The sequence below is a fragment of the Saccostrea cucullata genome, unplaced genomic scaffold (assembly GCF_032062105.1).
Source record: "Saccostrea cucullata isolate Sc308-1 unplaced genomic scaffold, CSIRO_AGI_Scuc_v1 ctg1395, whole genome shotgun sequence".
In the NCBI taxonomy this organism is placed as follows: domain Eukaryota; kingdom Metazoa; phylum Mollusca; class Bivalvia; order Ostreida; family Ostreidae; genus Saccostrea; species Saccostrea cuccullata.
In genome coordinates, this window is record NW_026940427.1 from 89,601 (window position 1) to 105,465 (window position 15,865).

Genomic DNA, 15,865 nt, shown 5'->3' on the forward strand with positions numbered 1-15,865 from the left:
AAAGAAAAATAATTGATTATATTATAACATGCCTGTGTGTCTGTTTGTGGGGAAAACCAAAAACTTTGACACTAGAGACGGTAGTTTCAATATATGAGAACCAAGGTCAGAATTATTGTTTCACAGTAAACAATATTAATTAATTAATGCAAATCAAGGTCAAAAATTCTTGATTTGGGTATGTTGCCGTTTCACAGATTAAATATACATTTTTTTTTCTGTTTAGTAACCAGCTCCTTTCAACTTAATTTTTAACTTAACATAATTTGAATTTTACAAGATCTTGATGATGCAGTTTGTGCCTTGATCTGTCCTAAATCTACTGCTTATATAACAAGTGGTCTTATCATTATACCCGCCACAAACAAAGTTTAGGGGTATGTATAGGAATCACCTCGCCCATCTGTCTGTGCAGACATGTCCTGTTCATATCTTTTTTAAGGAAGAACATAAGAATTAATACGTTACAACTTGATCAAAGGTGATTTGTGCAAGTTCAAAGGGGCACATGTACATGCAATTAGAAAAATATTTTGAACAAAATTAAGATACGTTTCACACGAAAATGGGTACAGACATGGAATCAAAGTATATATCTTTAGAATTCAAATGAGTGTATATAAAAGAATTTTGATAAAAGACACATCTCAGATTTTGCATCCAATATCTATAAATAAAATAAAATTAGTACATATAAATAATGTTTAATGCCTGTGTTCAGTGTACACTTACAGAATCAGTTCTTTTTTATCGCAAAAAATATTTTTAGCATTGAATACAATTTATTGATAAGAGATTTTTACAATTCCTTTGTGTCAATCTAAATGAAATACTATTAAATCGATGTACTTACTTATAATGCGTAGAGGTCTTTTTCTACTTTATACACTTGTAAGAATATGTATGGGTAGCAAGCACAGTAAATGATTTGTCTCATTATATGATATATCGTAATATTGTAAGCTTTTCTTTATGTATAACTGATCGTTTTTCAAACCTTTTTTTATGTTATTTTAAGAAAGCAAAGATGTCTAATAAGAAAACGTACACAATTTCCATTGAATTCCTATGGCTAAAATTACAGAAGTTCTTTTTCTAAAAAATATTAAATTAGTTAACTTTTTGTGTTTCTTCAGCCCTGTTCCATGTTCCCTGATGATATATGGTTAATCTTTCTTTAGTTTTTCACAATGAATAGTTTTCTACAAGTAATAAATCTTCATAACCCTCTAAGACGCTTTAAGAGGGACCCTTTAGATATCCCTTGGTCACGTGACTAGTATAGGTCGGTTTTGCAAATAAATTATAAAATATGAGAGAGGAAACATTACTAGACATAACTAAAGGAATTAATTAGAAATTCATCATGGGCCAAAAATTAGCCTTATTGAAACCCTACCTTTGGCATTATATCCCCATAGACAGATCCAGAAAAGCGGCTATAGGTCAGGGGATCAAGACCTGATAATTTTTTCAAATTCACTAAAGTTTAAGAATATTAAAGTAGCCATATCAAAATAACTTTGCCCCCCCCCACTTCCCAAGAAACACAAACTCTTAACAGTCATTCTACGATAAAACAATATGGTTACGGAAGTTGATTGATTTTCAGGCATATGTTATGATTTCTATAAAAAAGATCCATGCATTTTTTTTTAGAAATGTGGTAACCGTTTGTTTTCTTTTTATTACATGAACATTTTTTAAGTATTCCTTGTAATCTCTTCTTAACGCTTATTTGGCTGAATTGAAATTAGTAAATGAACGAAGCGGCATTAAGATTTGAAGTTGAATGCGTTTTAATCATTATAATCAAATCAAATAAAAATTTTGAATGCATATATATATACCACTAAATATTTACAAAACCATGTGTATATGTAAAGTCTAAGAGCTGAAATCGATTTTTAAAATTGTTTAAAATTTTACAATAGTACATGTAAATTGGTGGGCGACATGAAAATTCTTAATTTGGTATGTTTTTGTTGATGAATGACTGTCATAAGTTGATAGGAAAAATGAGAATATATATGGAAGAATGTAGCTTGTCCACCAATTAAGCCGACCCCATCCCCAAACATAAAATAGGATTTTTGTGTGGGGATCTTTTAGTGTTATGGACAGCAATGTAACCCCCTCCCGTTTCCCGAAGAAATTTATGCTTGAGCAATCCTTTATTCCGGAATGAAAAAATGGAACTAAACATATAATTATAAATTAACGAAATAAAAACGTCATTACAGTTGCTTCCATTAGAAATTTTAAAAAAAAAGATACTGTCAAGAAAAGTTCAAAATGTTATTAGATAGGGGTATAATTTATTTTATTAAAAGAAAAATAAGTAGCGTCAGGTGCCTGTGTATTTGTACTCTCCTTCGTACCTAAGTAACTTACCAAGAGGCCACACTACTTTTTCTATAATCTATATAAATACATATGTATCACTCACCGATTGAGCATAAAACGCTTAATGTGAGCATATGAAACATGGACCTCCTACGGACTGGGCCATTGTTGAAATATAAGAGGAGTCGGGGGAATAAAATATTGTACAGTACTGTTGCAAACACAAAGTAACGTCAAGAAATTATTTTACTAATTGCACTAGGCCTAAATGCTATATGTATACTCGAAAAAAGTATAGCTGTCATGACAACAAAGATAGCTTTCTGGATATTTTCTACGCAAACCAAAAATAGCTCTGGAAAAGTTGGGTAGGTGCATATTTGATGTAATTGTCAAGTTATAAAGAACACCTTGCAAGGCCGTAACTAGGCCAAAAATTTAAGTGAGGCAAGGGTGCTGGGCATTCCTAGTCCCAGACGGGGCAAGGGTAGTACGTGATGGCTAGTGATGGGGGTTTCCTCCATGGGGAGGGGATTCTGAAAGCTTGGTGTTAGAAAATAAAAGATTTGGTCTTAGAAAGTTTCCACGTTTTGAATTGTATGCTCTTAAGTCTCGAAGTAAGGTGTCAATCCTTCACGTCGCGGGTTTGAATCCCACTGCAGGATATAGAGACCGGTCCTTCAGATGAGACTGTAAAAACTGAGGTCCTATATCACAGTAAGTAATGTTACACAAAAAGAAATCTCGCTGTTCAATTATCTTCCGTGACCCCGAAAGTTCAGAATAGATTTAAAACTTGCAGCCCCCACTGACAAGTACTGCTGTCTCAATATGAATAAGAAATTTTATGAAGGGATGTAAAACAATCAAACAATTTACAACACAAACAATTTGAATTATATTTTGCATGCGTTCTTAACGAATATGGGGCACCTAGTGAGATGAAAATTGACAGAAATTGAAACAAAAGTTGAAATATTAATTTAGCACGAAGACCCTCATAATTCATAAATTCATCGTAAAACGTTTTCACTTTTGGAAAAACTCTAAAAATTTAGTGAGGCATTTGCCTCACTTGCCTCAATGGTAGTTACGGCCTTGCCTTGTGGTCGAATTTGATAGCTTACGTTTGATAAAGATTCATATTAAACATTACAACAAATGTTTTATTGAAATAATGTCAACAGTCCATTCCAGTGGATGATTAGTCGAAAAATGACCATAAGATGCGTGAAAAACGCTTGCTATAGATGTTTATGGAGGGGTAGATGAAGCAAAAATATGATTATCTTTAAATATACCAAGAAGAAGTCTCATATTGTTTGAAGTAGTTTTCTTATCAGTAAGAAAACGTATATAAAAGCACATTTTTTGTCTAAATGTGCAGAGAGAAACTTCGAATGATCAAAACAAATATAGCTAGTGATCCAAATCAAGTAGATTTTCGATTAGCACTTCAATTTCTGATAATTCAAGATCTTTACTTGTATGGTTGAATTAGTAATAGAGGAGTGATTAAAGACATGACGACAAAAAATGCACCTTAATTCTTAATGAAATTCTAAGCAGAACCTTTTTTGAGAATAGAGCTTTTAGATTTCTACAATTACCTTCCAATAATGATATACAATTTTTCGAATAACATCTGGATATGAAAGTAAATTGATATTTCCAAATATCTAGCAAAAAAAATCTTATTTTGTATTTGTAAAATTAAAGTATAACTAAATTTCTGGATTCTGAACCTAAAATTCTGAATTTTATTAAAAAATACTTTGATTTAAAAAACAATTTAAATTAATTCTACATAAGTATAGAACACTAATAATTTTTTTGTGGTGCGTTTATGAAATTTTGATGTCTTATGTTCAATTGTCTGGTTCTGTCCACATTTTTTCAGAATTAACACCTCAGATTTTAACACATATGAAACTTTTGAACATATAAAAGAAGGAAACTGTGCTTTAATCTGTAAATATGCTACAATCTCGTAGAGATTTTCTTACAAGTTGATTATTTGCAAAGGTAAAGGATCTGTAAACGATTATAGCCTTGTAAATGTTTTCCCCTTTGTATCATTTTAAAGAGATAATATGTATGATTTTACTAATTTTTGACGATGTAAAATTATTTTATTGAGAGAAAATCTTTTAGACTTGCCCAATTTGTAATCAGTTCAAATGTAGATTTTGAAATAATTACTAAACAAATTCTTCTAAATCATTTAATATGACATAATTGAATCAAATTTGAAACAAAAAGTGTGTTTTTTTTTAAAAATAAAATTAATGATAATAATAACTTTACTTTTTCAATGTGCTGTCGCCACAACGAAATCTGCAAATTCCAAACTCACGGGTTTTTTGATTAAGCTATACTCTCAGAATGCCTTATATAGGAGTAAAAGAGGATGTTTATCATCGTTGGTGGTTAATGTGTGCGTCTTTGCGGTGCATGGTTTAGTGCATTTTCGCTGAACGCATCTTTTTTTAATACTTAGGAAAATATATGCACGATAAGCACATGGAACTTTGTTCGTCAAAAATGTATCCGCTGCAATTATTGGAAAATGCAAAAAGGTCAAGGCCAATGAGTGAAATATAGAGGCATCTCCTTTTACTAAAATGCGCGGACTCTTAAGATTGAATCATCGTGAGATCCAAATAATTAAAATACTGGTCATTAGTTTTAAGAGGTGAAAAATGGAAAGGAATCTTTCGAACAAAACCAATTATTGTATATGCTAAACAAAAAAGTGTTGGTGATATTACAAGAGAAATTACTGTTGGATCCCTGAAGAATGTGCGACAGTTATTTAGATTTTTAATACACCAATACTATATCAAAGACTTTGCCGTCATAACAAAACAGTCAATCCTTAATTACTTAATCGATGTCTATATTAAAAAGAAATATGAAAAATCAAAGCATTGTGTCGGTTCCTCTAAATTTAGAATTGTTTGACTGATGAGAGTTGCCTATATGCACTTTAACTACATTTATGTGCTTTGTTTCAGGATTTTGTATTATGTTTTTCTACATGTAGGTGTGTCTGATTATTTTTATTTAAACAAGAAGCTTACGGGCTTTATAAGTCAACTAAGATTCAACAACTCTCCAACAATTGAATTTGCTTTGTGTTTTAAATCAGAAGCCATACAATTTACAATTTTGAAAGAGGCATCAGTGCTCAATATAACTACTCACTTAACATGCTTACTTGATTACTTAATATCAAGAGGAAGGCTGGGGAACAAAAATGCATTCCTACTAATCAGTTATAAAATAATGAGCAGAATTTTTAGCGAGGATTCAATTTTGGCATTATTAACGAGGGTTCTGAGATCGCTTAAATTTTATATCGCTAACAATTTATGCCATATTGATTGATAGAACCACTATCTCTCTTGACATTATAAATTTAAATCATAGGATGTTTATTTTAAAAATATACAAATTAACAGATAATGATGATGCATTCGAGACATATTCTAAAAATATGGATATTTAATTGCCATCAAAATTCACTTGTCGTTTATAAAGCTAAATAACAACAGTTTGCCTAATTAAGTACTCCAAGCTGACCGTGTCAGTCGTCTGCACTGCATTGTTACGAAACAATTAAGCCACATTGAAAAAAAAGCATTGATTATACTCTCAAGATAAACACAAGATTCAAAAGTGTTGAAAGAAAGAAATTATTAGTGTTTGGAGCTATATGATTTGGAATTAATTATCGCGATTAATGTCTTAAAATTAGTCATATCGATCCATGTTTAATCATAGAAATAGGTACAAGAAAAGATGTTTTCTGGGATTTCATTACAGTGTGTGTCTTTCATGTTTTTTTTTTTGCAATATATGTCAAATTCAAACTATAAATTTTTCTCACCCTGGCTTGGGGTGCACATGCTTTCAGTGTTTATGTAGCTGAAAGTTTTTTATTTAACTGTAAACCTTGTCAGTCCCCAATGTTCAATATGGAATGTTTTTTAATAAATTGTTCTTAAACTGTATTTTCTTTTGTTATATATAGATTTGATTTTATTTACAAGAAAGTTTTGAACCAAAATTATTTAGAAAATGTCCTGACATCTAATATTTAAAGACACCCGATTTTTTCACACGAGGATATCGCGGACGCATTACTTTAAGGGTCCTCCAAACACGCACAGACGTTTGAGAAAACATTGGATCAAAATCATTGTTTAGGTTCATTTTATTCCATTGCATGCCAAAGCAATTGAGATGACCAGAAAAGTAAAGTTTGAAAAAGGAGGACGGATATTTATGAATTAATAAAGATAAAAAAGAAATATGATTTTCATATTGTCCCACTATCACTAAATGCAAGATTTCTACATCTATCTCATACTTTAAGAGCCTGTCTACGAGAAAACCATGCAGATATATAGAAAAACGCTCTGATAGGCACTCTCAAGAACAAACTAATTTTTATTCTGAACTTAAAGGACACCCAATGAGAGTCAAAAATATGTTGTTTATTTTTGCATCGGTTGTTTCTATTTTTAGTAACAGCCAATAATTCATTTTGGTCAATATTCAAGGGAAAATGCAAAAAAGTTGGTGAAAAAATGACAATTTCAATAGTTAAAAGTAAGAAAGAAAAAAACAATATATAAATAAAAGGGCTATGTTTTCTCATAGAATTAAGTCGTAAAATTAAGTTGGAATCATTTTTTTTTTGTAAAACCCCTATATAGAAGGCTGTCACGAGGGCACAAATATTGGCATGGTGCCAAGAAATGATAATGGTTCATTTTTTGTTAATATTCAGGGATACATTTCTTAGAAAGTAACGCTTCTTTTTTCAGAATTTTGTGCATTTAAGAATCTCTAGGATATTATCCAAACAATATGTAAAATCCACCTTTGGACTCTCAAGGACAGAAAAGTTATATCGTAATGAAATTACCCCAAATTCAAATGAGGGAAAAATTCATGATTTTATAATTTTTACTTTTAACAGTAATTTTAATGAATTTTGTGTAAAATATTTACAAATATAAACAATGAAAATTATATTAATTTTTATAAAAGCTATAAATAATTTTTTCCCTGTTTTTCCTGTGAAAAAAAACGTATTTTACTATTTATTTAGATTTTGTTAGAATTATCTCCCGTGTTGCGCTCTTCTGTAGAGAAGGTAGATAATGATTATGTTTACGAAGTTTATAAACAGTAGCTATTCCAGTTGACGCCATTTTGATCTTAAAATAGTAACAACCGGAAGCACTGGGTAGCCATTACTGCGTGCGATTTGTGGAAGGATATTGGATCCTATAGTTAAATCGTGGTAAGTAGTATTTAATGGACTTTGTTGTTGATGACAGTGATGTGTAAGGTATTTTTGTGTTTGGATATAGTTTGTGCTTTGTCAAAAAGATGATAAAACCAGTTCATTTATTTTAAATCGATGAAGAACAAGTAAAGTATATTTGCACGAGAAGGTCGCTGCGTTGGTATTTTCTTTGATTCCTTGGCATCATGAAGAAATATCACAGGTGTAAACATTTTAAATGAATATTTTAATGCTATTAATCTTTATTGAACTGTAAAATATTTTCTGTAGCATTGCACATTTTCCCACGTATTTTTTAAAGAATAGGAAGATTGGTCAACACAGAATGTTTCTGTAAATCGAATTACCTGCCTTGATATAGTCTCTTTCTTTTTCGACTAATCAAAAGAACATGTATTTTTACATACATATGGATGTAAAGGAGGCAATTGGACAATGAACTTCTGAATTAAAGTTACTATAAATATTTTTTTTCTAATTTTAGAAGTTTACAAATTACAGACATAGCAGTGACACAGTGAGAAATTTACAGAGTGACAAAGTGACTGAAATTTCCATAGAAGGTAAATACATATTTTATCAAGAAAGCATTAACTGCTTTTATATGTATCATATTTTTATTTAATTTTTTTATTTTCTGTCGTTCACTGTCTTTGTCTTTTACTTTTAGTTAGAAATTATGATGATAATAAAATGTTTACACACAATGCACAATATAACACACAAAAAAAGATAGAAGACTGAAGTACATATACATAGATGACTTAAAAAAAGGAACTTTTAGAAGTCAATTCAAAATTAAAGGAAAGAAGCATATTACTCATTTATTAAAGTAAAGTCTTTGCTTTATTATCAAAAATACTAGGAATGGTCAAAAAAGTCAAAAAATTTCAATGACTGAAAAGATTGAATGTAAAATAATTTATTAGAATTGTAAAAATGGATATTATTGAATTCTTTTCAAGGTGTAGAAAGTCACAAGATTTCATTTTCTTTCAATTTACTATTTCACCATTTTGTTCAACAATTTGAATATACATCAGTCGCATTCATCACTGTCTTATTATTAACGGTAATATGTTTATGTCTATCTTGTGCATGTTTTAAAGGGTCACTGTCATATCGCCCCAAAACCTGAACGCCCCATGCATGATCGCCCCAAAAATTTTTACCGACGCCCAAGTACAAATATGAGCACCCCAAATATTAATAACGAGCGCACCAAACGTATTTCAGGAACGCCCTAAATTAAAATTTCAAGCGCCCCAAATAATTTGGTCACAGATACACATGCAGGTGCTCGTCTAAATATTAAATTGTTTACTTTTCGTTTTATCAAATGCCGGCTATATCAAGAAATTTGAATTAATTTGGCGATAAAGCATGATAATATTGGGCGGGGGGGATTTTAAATAAAGTCTTACAAATTGTGATAGTTGCTTGACCAAATCTGCGTCATGAAGTCTATGACGTACAGTGTTTTTTTCCTTTGTGAAAATGCAGATAAGTGCTTAAAATGCGTTTATGTATTTATTTTTGTTATTAATTTCTAGATGTTATCATTTTAATTTACACGCATGATCCGTCTGTGCATGTTCAATATATAATTCACAGGAAAAGATGACCAGTATAAGTCGTCGAAGGACCAGAATTACGGTGTATGTTTGTTGAATTGGGTGTCTGAAATTATGATTACTGTGTATACACAGACTACAAATCCCACTGATCTAGTGACAGGTGTGTAATATTATGTAGCATTATATAATCAGGTACACAAGAAGCAACGAAAACGCGCGGCACGTGCACTATACTAAGGATATACTGCGATTTTGAATCTAATCTACATCATTAAAATTAACAACAAAAAAATTAATAGATGGATGACTTTGGGTAGGTTAAATGATTTTTTTATTCTTATAATTTTTATTGTATATTTACTACTGACAGATTCTAAATAAATTTCGTGACTCTTATTAAAAAAATTGCAAACTACGTAGACGATTTTAGAAAAGTTGGTACTTGGTATCTTGAATAGATTAATTAACCAATTTACAGGAGATATAAGCTATAAGACCACATCTTTCTACAATGAATATGACAGCTAGTCTAAAAACTTTTCTGGTTATTATTACATAGTTACTGCAGAAATACACATCGGTGTTTAAGTTTAATCTATTCGTACAGTGTATTTCCTCTTTGTAAGATCCTTATTAGCACCAAATAAATCAAAAAATTTTAAAAAATCAAAATAAATTACGGTTCGGGAATGCACATATAAATATGAATTCCATGTGTTTAGTACGTTTACATTTATCTTCATATAATGCTACTTTACAATTCTTGGGGCGTTCATTATTATACATCATAAAACTAGAAGCACTGGTGATAAACAACCGATAAATATATAATACGGGAAGCTTGTGAATTATAATATATTTTTTAGTCTAATAAATTGTAATAAAACATGCATCAAAGACAACAGTTTGGTTATTTACTACTTAATTTAAGCCTTGGGGCGCCCGAAATGCTAATTTGGGGCGCTGGTGAAATACGTTTGGGGCGCTTGTGATTAAGATTTGGGGCGCTCATATTTGTACTTGGCGAAGGTAAAAAATTTTAGGGCGTTCATGCATGGGGCGTTCAGGTTTTGGGGCGCAATGACTATTATAAGCACCCGTTTTAAAATGTTCTTACATTGTTTATATTAATGATTTTGGTGTAAAGCATGGTAAAATGTATTGCCTAAATGTTCATTTGAAATTTATGTAAGATATATATAAGTTATAATATTTATAACTGTATCAGCCATACTTCTAAATTTTATATTTATTTCATCACTTATTTATTGCTAATAACATCTATGAATTATATTTTACATTGTATACTTGTTTCATAAAGTAAAGAGCTGATAAGAACAGGATTATAATTCTCTAAACAAACGATATTTTAGGTTGTGTACTGGGATGATATAGATTGGAAGAATGACAGTGAGTTTCAGTTAACTGAGAGAGATCAGAGCTGAAGATTATTTACTATTTGAGAAAAAGACTATAGAAGGTATGAAGTAAGAGTTATCTTTCATTATAAGACTTACTCCTTCAATAATGAGATTGAGTTACTGCCCTTTGGAGCCAACTTCCACTTTAGGTAGAGGTTATTAGAAGTAATTTCAATAACAATGGGAAGGATAACCAATGAAGTTCTTTCTATTTATAACTAAGTTCTGCACTTTAGGACCCATTTATAATCATTATATTAACAATGTTTTCTTTTTAATTTTTAGGTGGAATAGCTATAAACAGATTTCTGTCATCTAATCGTTTTAGGCATCAATTATGTGTGATTTGAAGAAAATTGTCCCTCCTGTGAATGTAATTTGTTACGTATATACTAGTGGCTATGTTTAAAATGCATAAAACATTATGAAAACCATCGGGATCGAAGTACCACGTGTAAACATTATGGCATCCTGAGACGTTTTGTTTACCGTTTTGTACGTCCCCAGAAAAAGATTCAAGTGCGTTAATTGTCAACGAGTCTTCGGATTATGGCTCTGATTTTGATGAATATGATTCTGACAGCATTTGATAGCAAGACGGATGTAGTTATATGATGATACCGAATCAACAATGTTTGAATTTGAAAAAGAAACAGGTAGGTGGATCTTGGTTTATATTATCATAAAAATACATTACAAAAAAACTTTGGCATCTTGGGGGCTGCTCTCTGATTTATACCTACTTAGTTAGCTTTTTTTACCTACCTGAAGTAGCTTTATTTAGCTGCCAAATTAATTTTTTCTATAAAAAAATACCTACGTAGCTAAATCTAGTGATTGTACTGGACCTGAACAGCTGAATATATACCTAGCAAACCTGTCAAGAGAAATTTCAACATGTTCAAGGTTGGTACTTGTACATGTAGCAATAAAAATATCTGTATAAATTCAACAATATTGCAAAATAATTATAAATAGCATAAGTAGCCTTCGTGGGGTGATGAAGAGAGAATGAAAAGTTGAATAGGTCCAGGGTTTTCAAAGACTGTTTACTAATAGGGTACATTAAGAATTGGATAGGTGGGTCAATTAAATCACCATTATTGCATTATATGTGGCTGCTTGATTATAAAGAATCTCATAATCTCATACTTTTAAAATAAAGGTAACCATGTGTTCCTTGACAAGTTTCTGTTGAAAACATAACTAATTAAATATTATAATTATAAGTCTGGGAAATTATACTTTGTAAAGAATATTTCCTTTCATTCTTACATTTCTCGTGCAATTTCAGATTATTCAAATTCATTTCCCTGGTTAGGGCTGGGCTTTACAATGGGATTTTCAGCTGTGGAGCTATAAAGAATTACTACATATGGTTTCCAATGTAGTTTTGTGTACAGAATCCAGAAATAAGAAGAGAAAAGACAATGCAGATGCAGCATTAGAATTACCAACTACTTATCACTGCTGAGGAAATGGTAAAGATGTGTTATATTATTATACCTCTACTGTCATTACTCTGTATAAATTAATACCATAAAACTCTATTTCCCCGATAAGTGACTATTGCCCTCATCTGAAGACTACTCCCTGGAAAATCAGAGTTGCTCCCTTGGACTACTCCCTCATGAATATTTATTAGTAATTTTAACCAATCAAAGTGTTCAGTGGGTGAAGCGTTCAAAGAATCTCGAGTCTGTGACGTCATGTTATTAGCAATGTAGCTATGACGTCAAAACATTTCGACGTGCGATGTCAAAATCATACTTGAATTCTACCAAAATGAAGAAAACGATAATTTTTCGAAATGTCAGTGAAAATACTTTTTTAAAAATAAATTAATTGTTTAAGGACACGATGCTTCACTTATCATACATTGTGTTAAACCGCATGCATTTGTAATTATGCCTCTACAGTTTTTTTTTTAAAATGTTGGAATATCTGGTTAAAAAAATTTCAATCGCCTATCATTGTTTTGGTATAATAAAAAAGTTATGGAATGGGAACTCGGGAAATAACAAATTTATTGTTCCCCTTGGCAGAAAATTATTTCCTCCGGGAAATAGTTTCCTCCCTCGGGGAATCATAAATTTGCTATTTCCCTCATACCCATTTCATAACTGTATACTATAGTACATGGAAAGGAATTGCCCTGTCTGTCTGTCGATTTGCCACATGCATTTTTCCCTACTCTATTACTTTACTTCAAGGATATATGAAGCTCTTGTTTTCTTCAAAGAAAGCCAGAAGAATTTGTGAAGAATCTTACCTAAATCATTTGATGACATTTTCTTCAATTGATTAATTTAAATGTATCATTATCATAAACATGACATTTATTTTAAAAATCTTAGAATATGTCTTGTATGTTTTATTTCAATTTAATTTGAAAACTGTGTTTTTTCACAGGTACCTGCTTTGAGTACTACTCTTGTGTATTTGGAGACAGTCCAGTTGTTCTTTAAACCAGAAGTGGAAATTTCAGTGCTTGTTAAATTTTCTCCAGAAGTTATTGGATGATACATTGGAAGAAAATGGGATCATACTGAACAAAATAGTTTGGACACACCTTATAGATTTTGAAAGATTGAGACCTCAAGATCAACCCAAATAATATTTAATATGTATCAGGGTTCACTTGCAAGAATACACAGAAATTCAGAGTAAATTTTAAGTGTTTGTTATCTTAGAGAAGATCAAAGTTCAAGGTCAGCAGTGCTTTAGTTTTACCAAATATAAAACTGTTATAAAGACTAATTTTCTGTATACAGTTATAGCAAATAATTCAGAATATGATTTGGGGAAACCGTGATTTTTTTCTTTTAAATCTTACCTTAATTTAGAACCATGATGTATACTTAAGCAAGTAGATTTTTTTTCAAGCATACAAAATTTCAAGGTCATTTTAATTTTGGAAGTGAATATAACATATCAGGAAGCAGTCAAGCATTGTAATTTATTTGTTGTTGAATGTACTTAGTTATTGAGTAATATTCAAATTTTAATATGCAATGAAATTAAAAATTATAAAATAACTAATGTCCTAATTTGTTGATTTTTTAAAACTTCGTGTTCATTCTTTTTGAGGTTGTTGCCATTACAATATATCTGTCAAGAAAATAGCTCTGATATTCCTTTCTGTTCAGTTTGACCCTTGACCTTTAACATTGTGACCTCAAAATCTAAAGGGGTCCTCTACTTTTCAAGAAACCAATGTACTAAATTTCATGTCTGTCAATCAATGGGTCCTCACGATTTTGAATGATTAAAATCTACATACTGGTATATGGAGAATTATAACCCTTGACCTTTGACCTTGTGAACTCCAAATTAAAAGGGGTCATCTACTTATTAGTAGAGTAGATACCAGTGTACTTTGTTTATTATTTATCAAGCAAGTTTTTTTTAAGATAAGAAAGAACAAACTTGGTCTACTGATAGACAAACAGGTACTAAACAGTATGTGAATATCACCCTGCTCAAAGAAAATGTAAAATAATACAATTCTGCTACCCCCCCCCCCCCCAATTTAACCCCATTTAACCCCTTAAGAAATAATTATTGATTGAAAACAAAAATTTTCAATATATTGGTATTTTTCAACCGCAAAATTTGAATTCTTGAAAATATTTAAATCAGCAAATAACTCCTTGCTGAAGTTCAGGGATGAGAAAAAATTTGAAAATTCACAAAAAATGTCCAACTTTAAGTAAAAAGTACAGCAAAATATTTGAGAGTCCAAAGACAGATTTTAGACATGTTGTCTAATAATTGGTATGAGATTGAGTTGATTCTAAGCGTTACTTTCTGAGTTATGGGTTTTTGAAAAGTTAATATTTTTACCAGTTTTCAAAAATCTGGAAATATGCCAGATTTGTGACCTTTTTGCACTTAAACGAGGGCACAGTTTGTGATTATGAAAAAATTTCCGAAACAAGTATATCTTGTTACTTTCAACCATATATGGATAATTTATATCATAATCAAGTAAAATGCTGAATTTTTAAATATAAAATCCTATAAAATTCCTGTTTTCACCCTGCGTAAGGACCAAGAATTCTATTTTTAGTAACAGTGTCGATTTTACGCCTTAAGTGAGACCACACTGAAAAAAAATTTGTGGCAAAATATTTCATATTATAGAAGAAATTTACACACAAAACATGAAGTTGATCAGAGAACCTTGCTCCCATAACCTCTTGCATGGTTTTCTCGTAGACATGCTCTTAAATCCACTGTGGCAAGGTTCTCTTACTCATGTTTACCCATCACCTTCCGTAATCGTCCAAAGAATTCCCAATACATGTATTTATAACATTCTGACGCCAGATGAAAGAACGTAATTTCTTAGATTGTGGATCTTTTAAAATAAGAAATTTAAGATCCTGATCATTAACCTTAAGAAATTTATACAGCCCAAACAGAAATGTTATGATACGAAAGTTGTTCGGAAAGTTCGTGGACTTCTGTCATATCTCTTTTTTATTTGACTCATATGTTATGCAAATTTTGTAGAAAATTTTTAAGAATGAATCCAAATTATTTATATTATTTTTTTCAAATATCACGATTTATTCAAAACTTTTTTAGATTTTTGAAATTTAGCAAGTTACAAACAATACACTGAATAATGTCTCTAGTCTCTGTAAAATGGAGCAAAACAACCTAAAAATTCAAATTTAGAATTGTTACATCAATTTGTATTCCAAATTATGGCTTAACCCTTTCTCTTCCGGCGCATTTTACGTGTTTTTGGAGGCCTTTTGACATGTTATTACTAAATTATTTCTAACTTTTTTATGCTAGGTGAAAGCTAGGCATAATGCATACCACTTTGAAGGGGATTTCATAGAGATGATATTTTATGACTATTTAGATGCTCAACCACTGACCTTATTAGTAAAAATTGAGGTCAAAGGTCAATAAAGTGCAAAATTTTATGGAATTTTTTGATACTTTTTAATCTTCAAGCTAAATATTCAGTATTATGTATGTTGAAATAGGAAATTTGGGATATACCCACAAAAGAGCATTATACTGTAGTACATGAAACACATAAACTTTTTTTTCAATTCTGCATATAACTACTTAAAAGGGGTTGCTAAGCAACGCAGAATTGTTTAATTTTCGGGCAGAAATTTTCATTTTTTACTCAATCTAGATGCATTTATGCATCCAAGCACATATTAAAGTTA

At 30.8% G+C, this 15,865-nt stretch overlaps 2 long non-coding RNA genes across 2 annotated transcripts; both read left to right on the plus strand.

The window, feature by feature from the left end:
• Window positions 1-7,549: 7,549 nt before the first annotated feature.
• On the plus strand, window positions 7,550-10,799 carry LOC134255392 (uncharacterized). Its single transcript, XR_009989533.1, has 3 exons — window positions 7,550-7,663; window positions 8,154-8,232; window positions 10,620-10,799. It is a non-coding gene; the product is annotated as an uncharacterized LOC134255392 (long non-coding RNA).
• Window positions 10,800-10,974: 175 nt separating this feature from the next.
• LOC134255391 (uncharacterized) lies at window positions 10,975-13,640 on the plus strand. Its single transcript, XR_009989531.1, has 3 exons — window positions 10,975-11,323; window positions 11,962-12,148; window positions 13,080-13,640. It is a non-coding gene; the product is annotated as an uncharacterized LOC134255391 (long non-coding RNA).
• The last annotated feature ends 2,225 nt before the right edge of the window (window positions 13,641-15,865 follow it).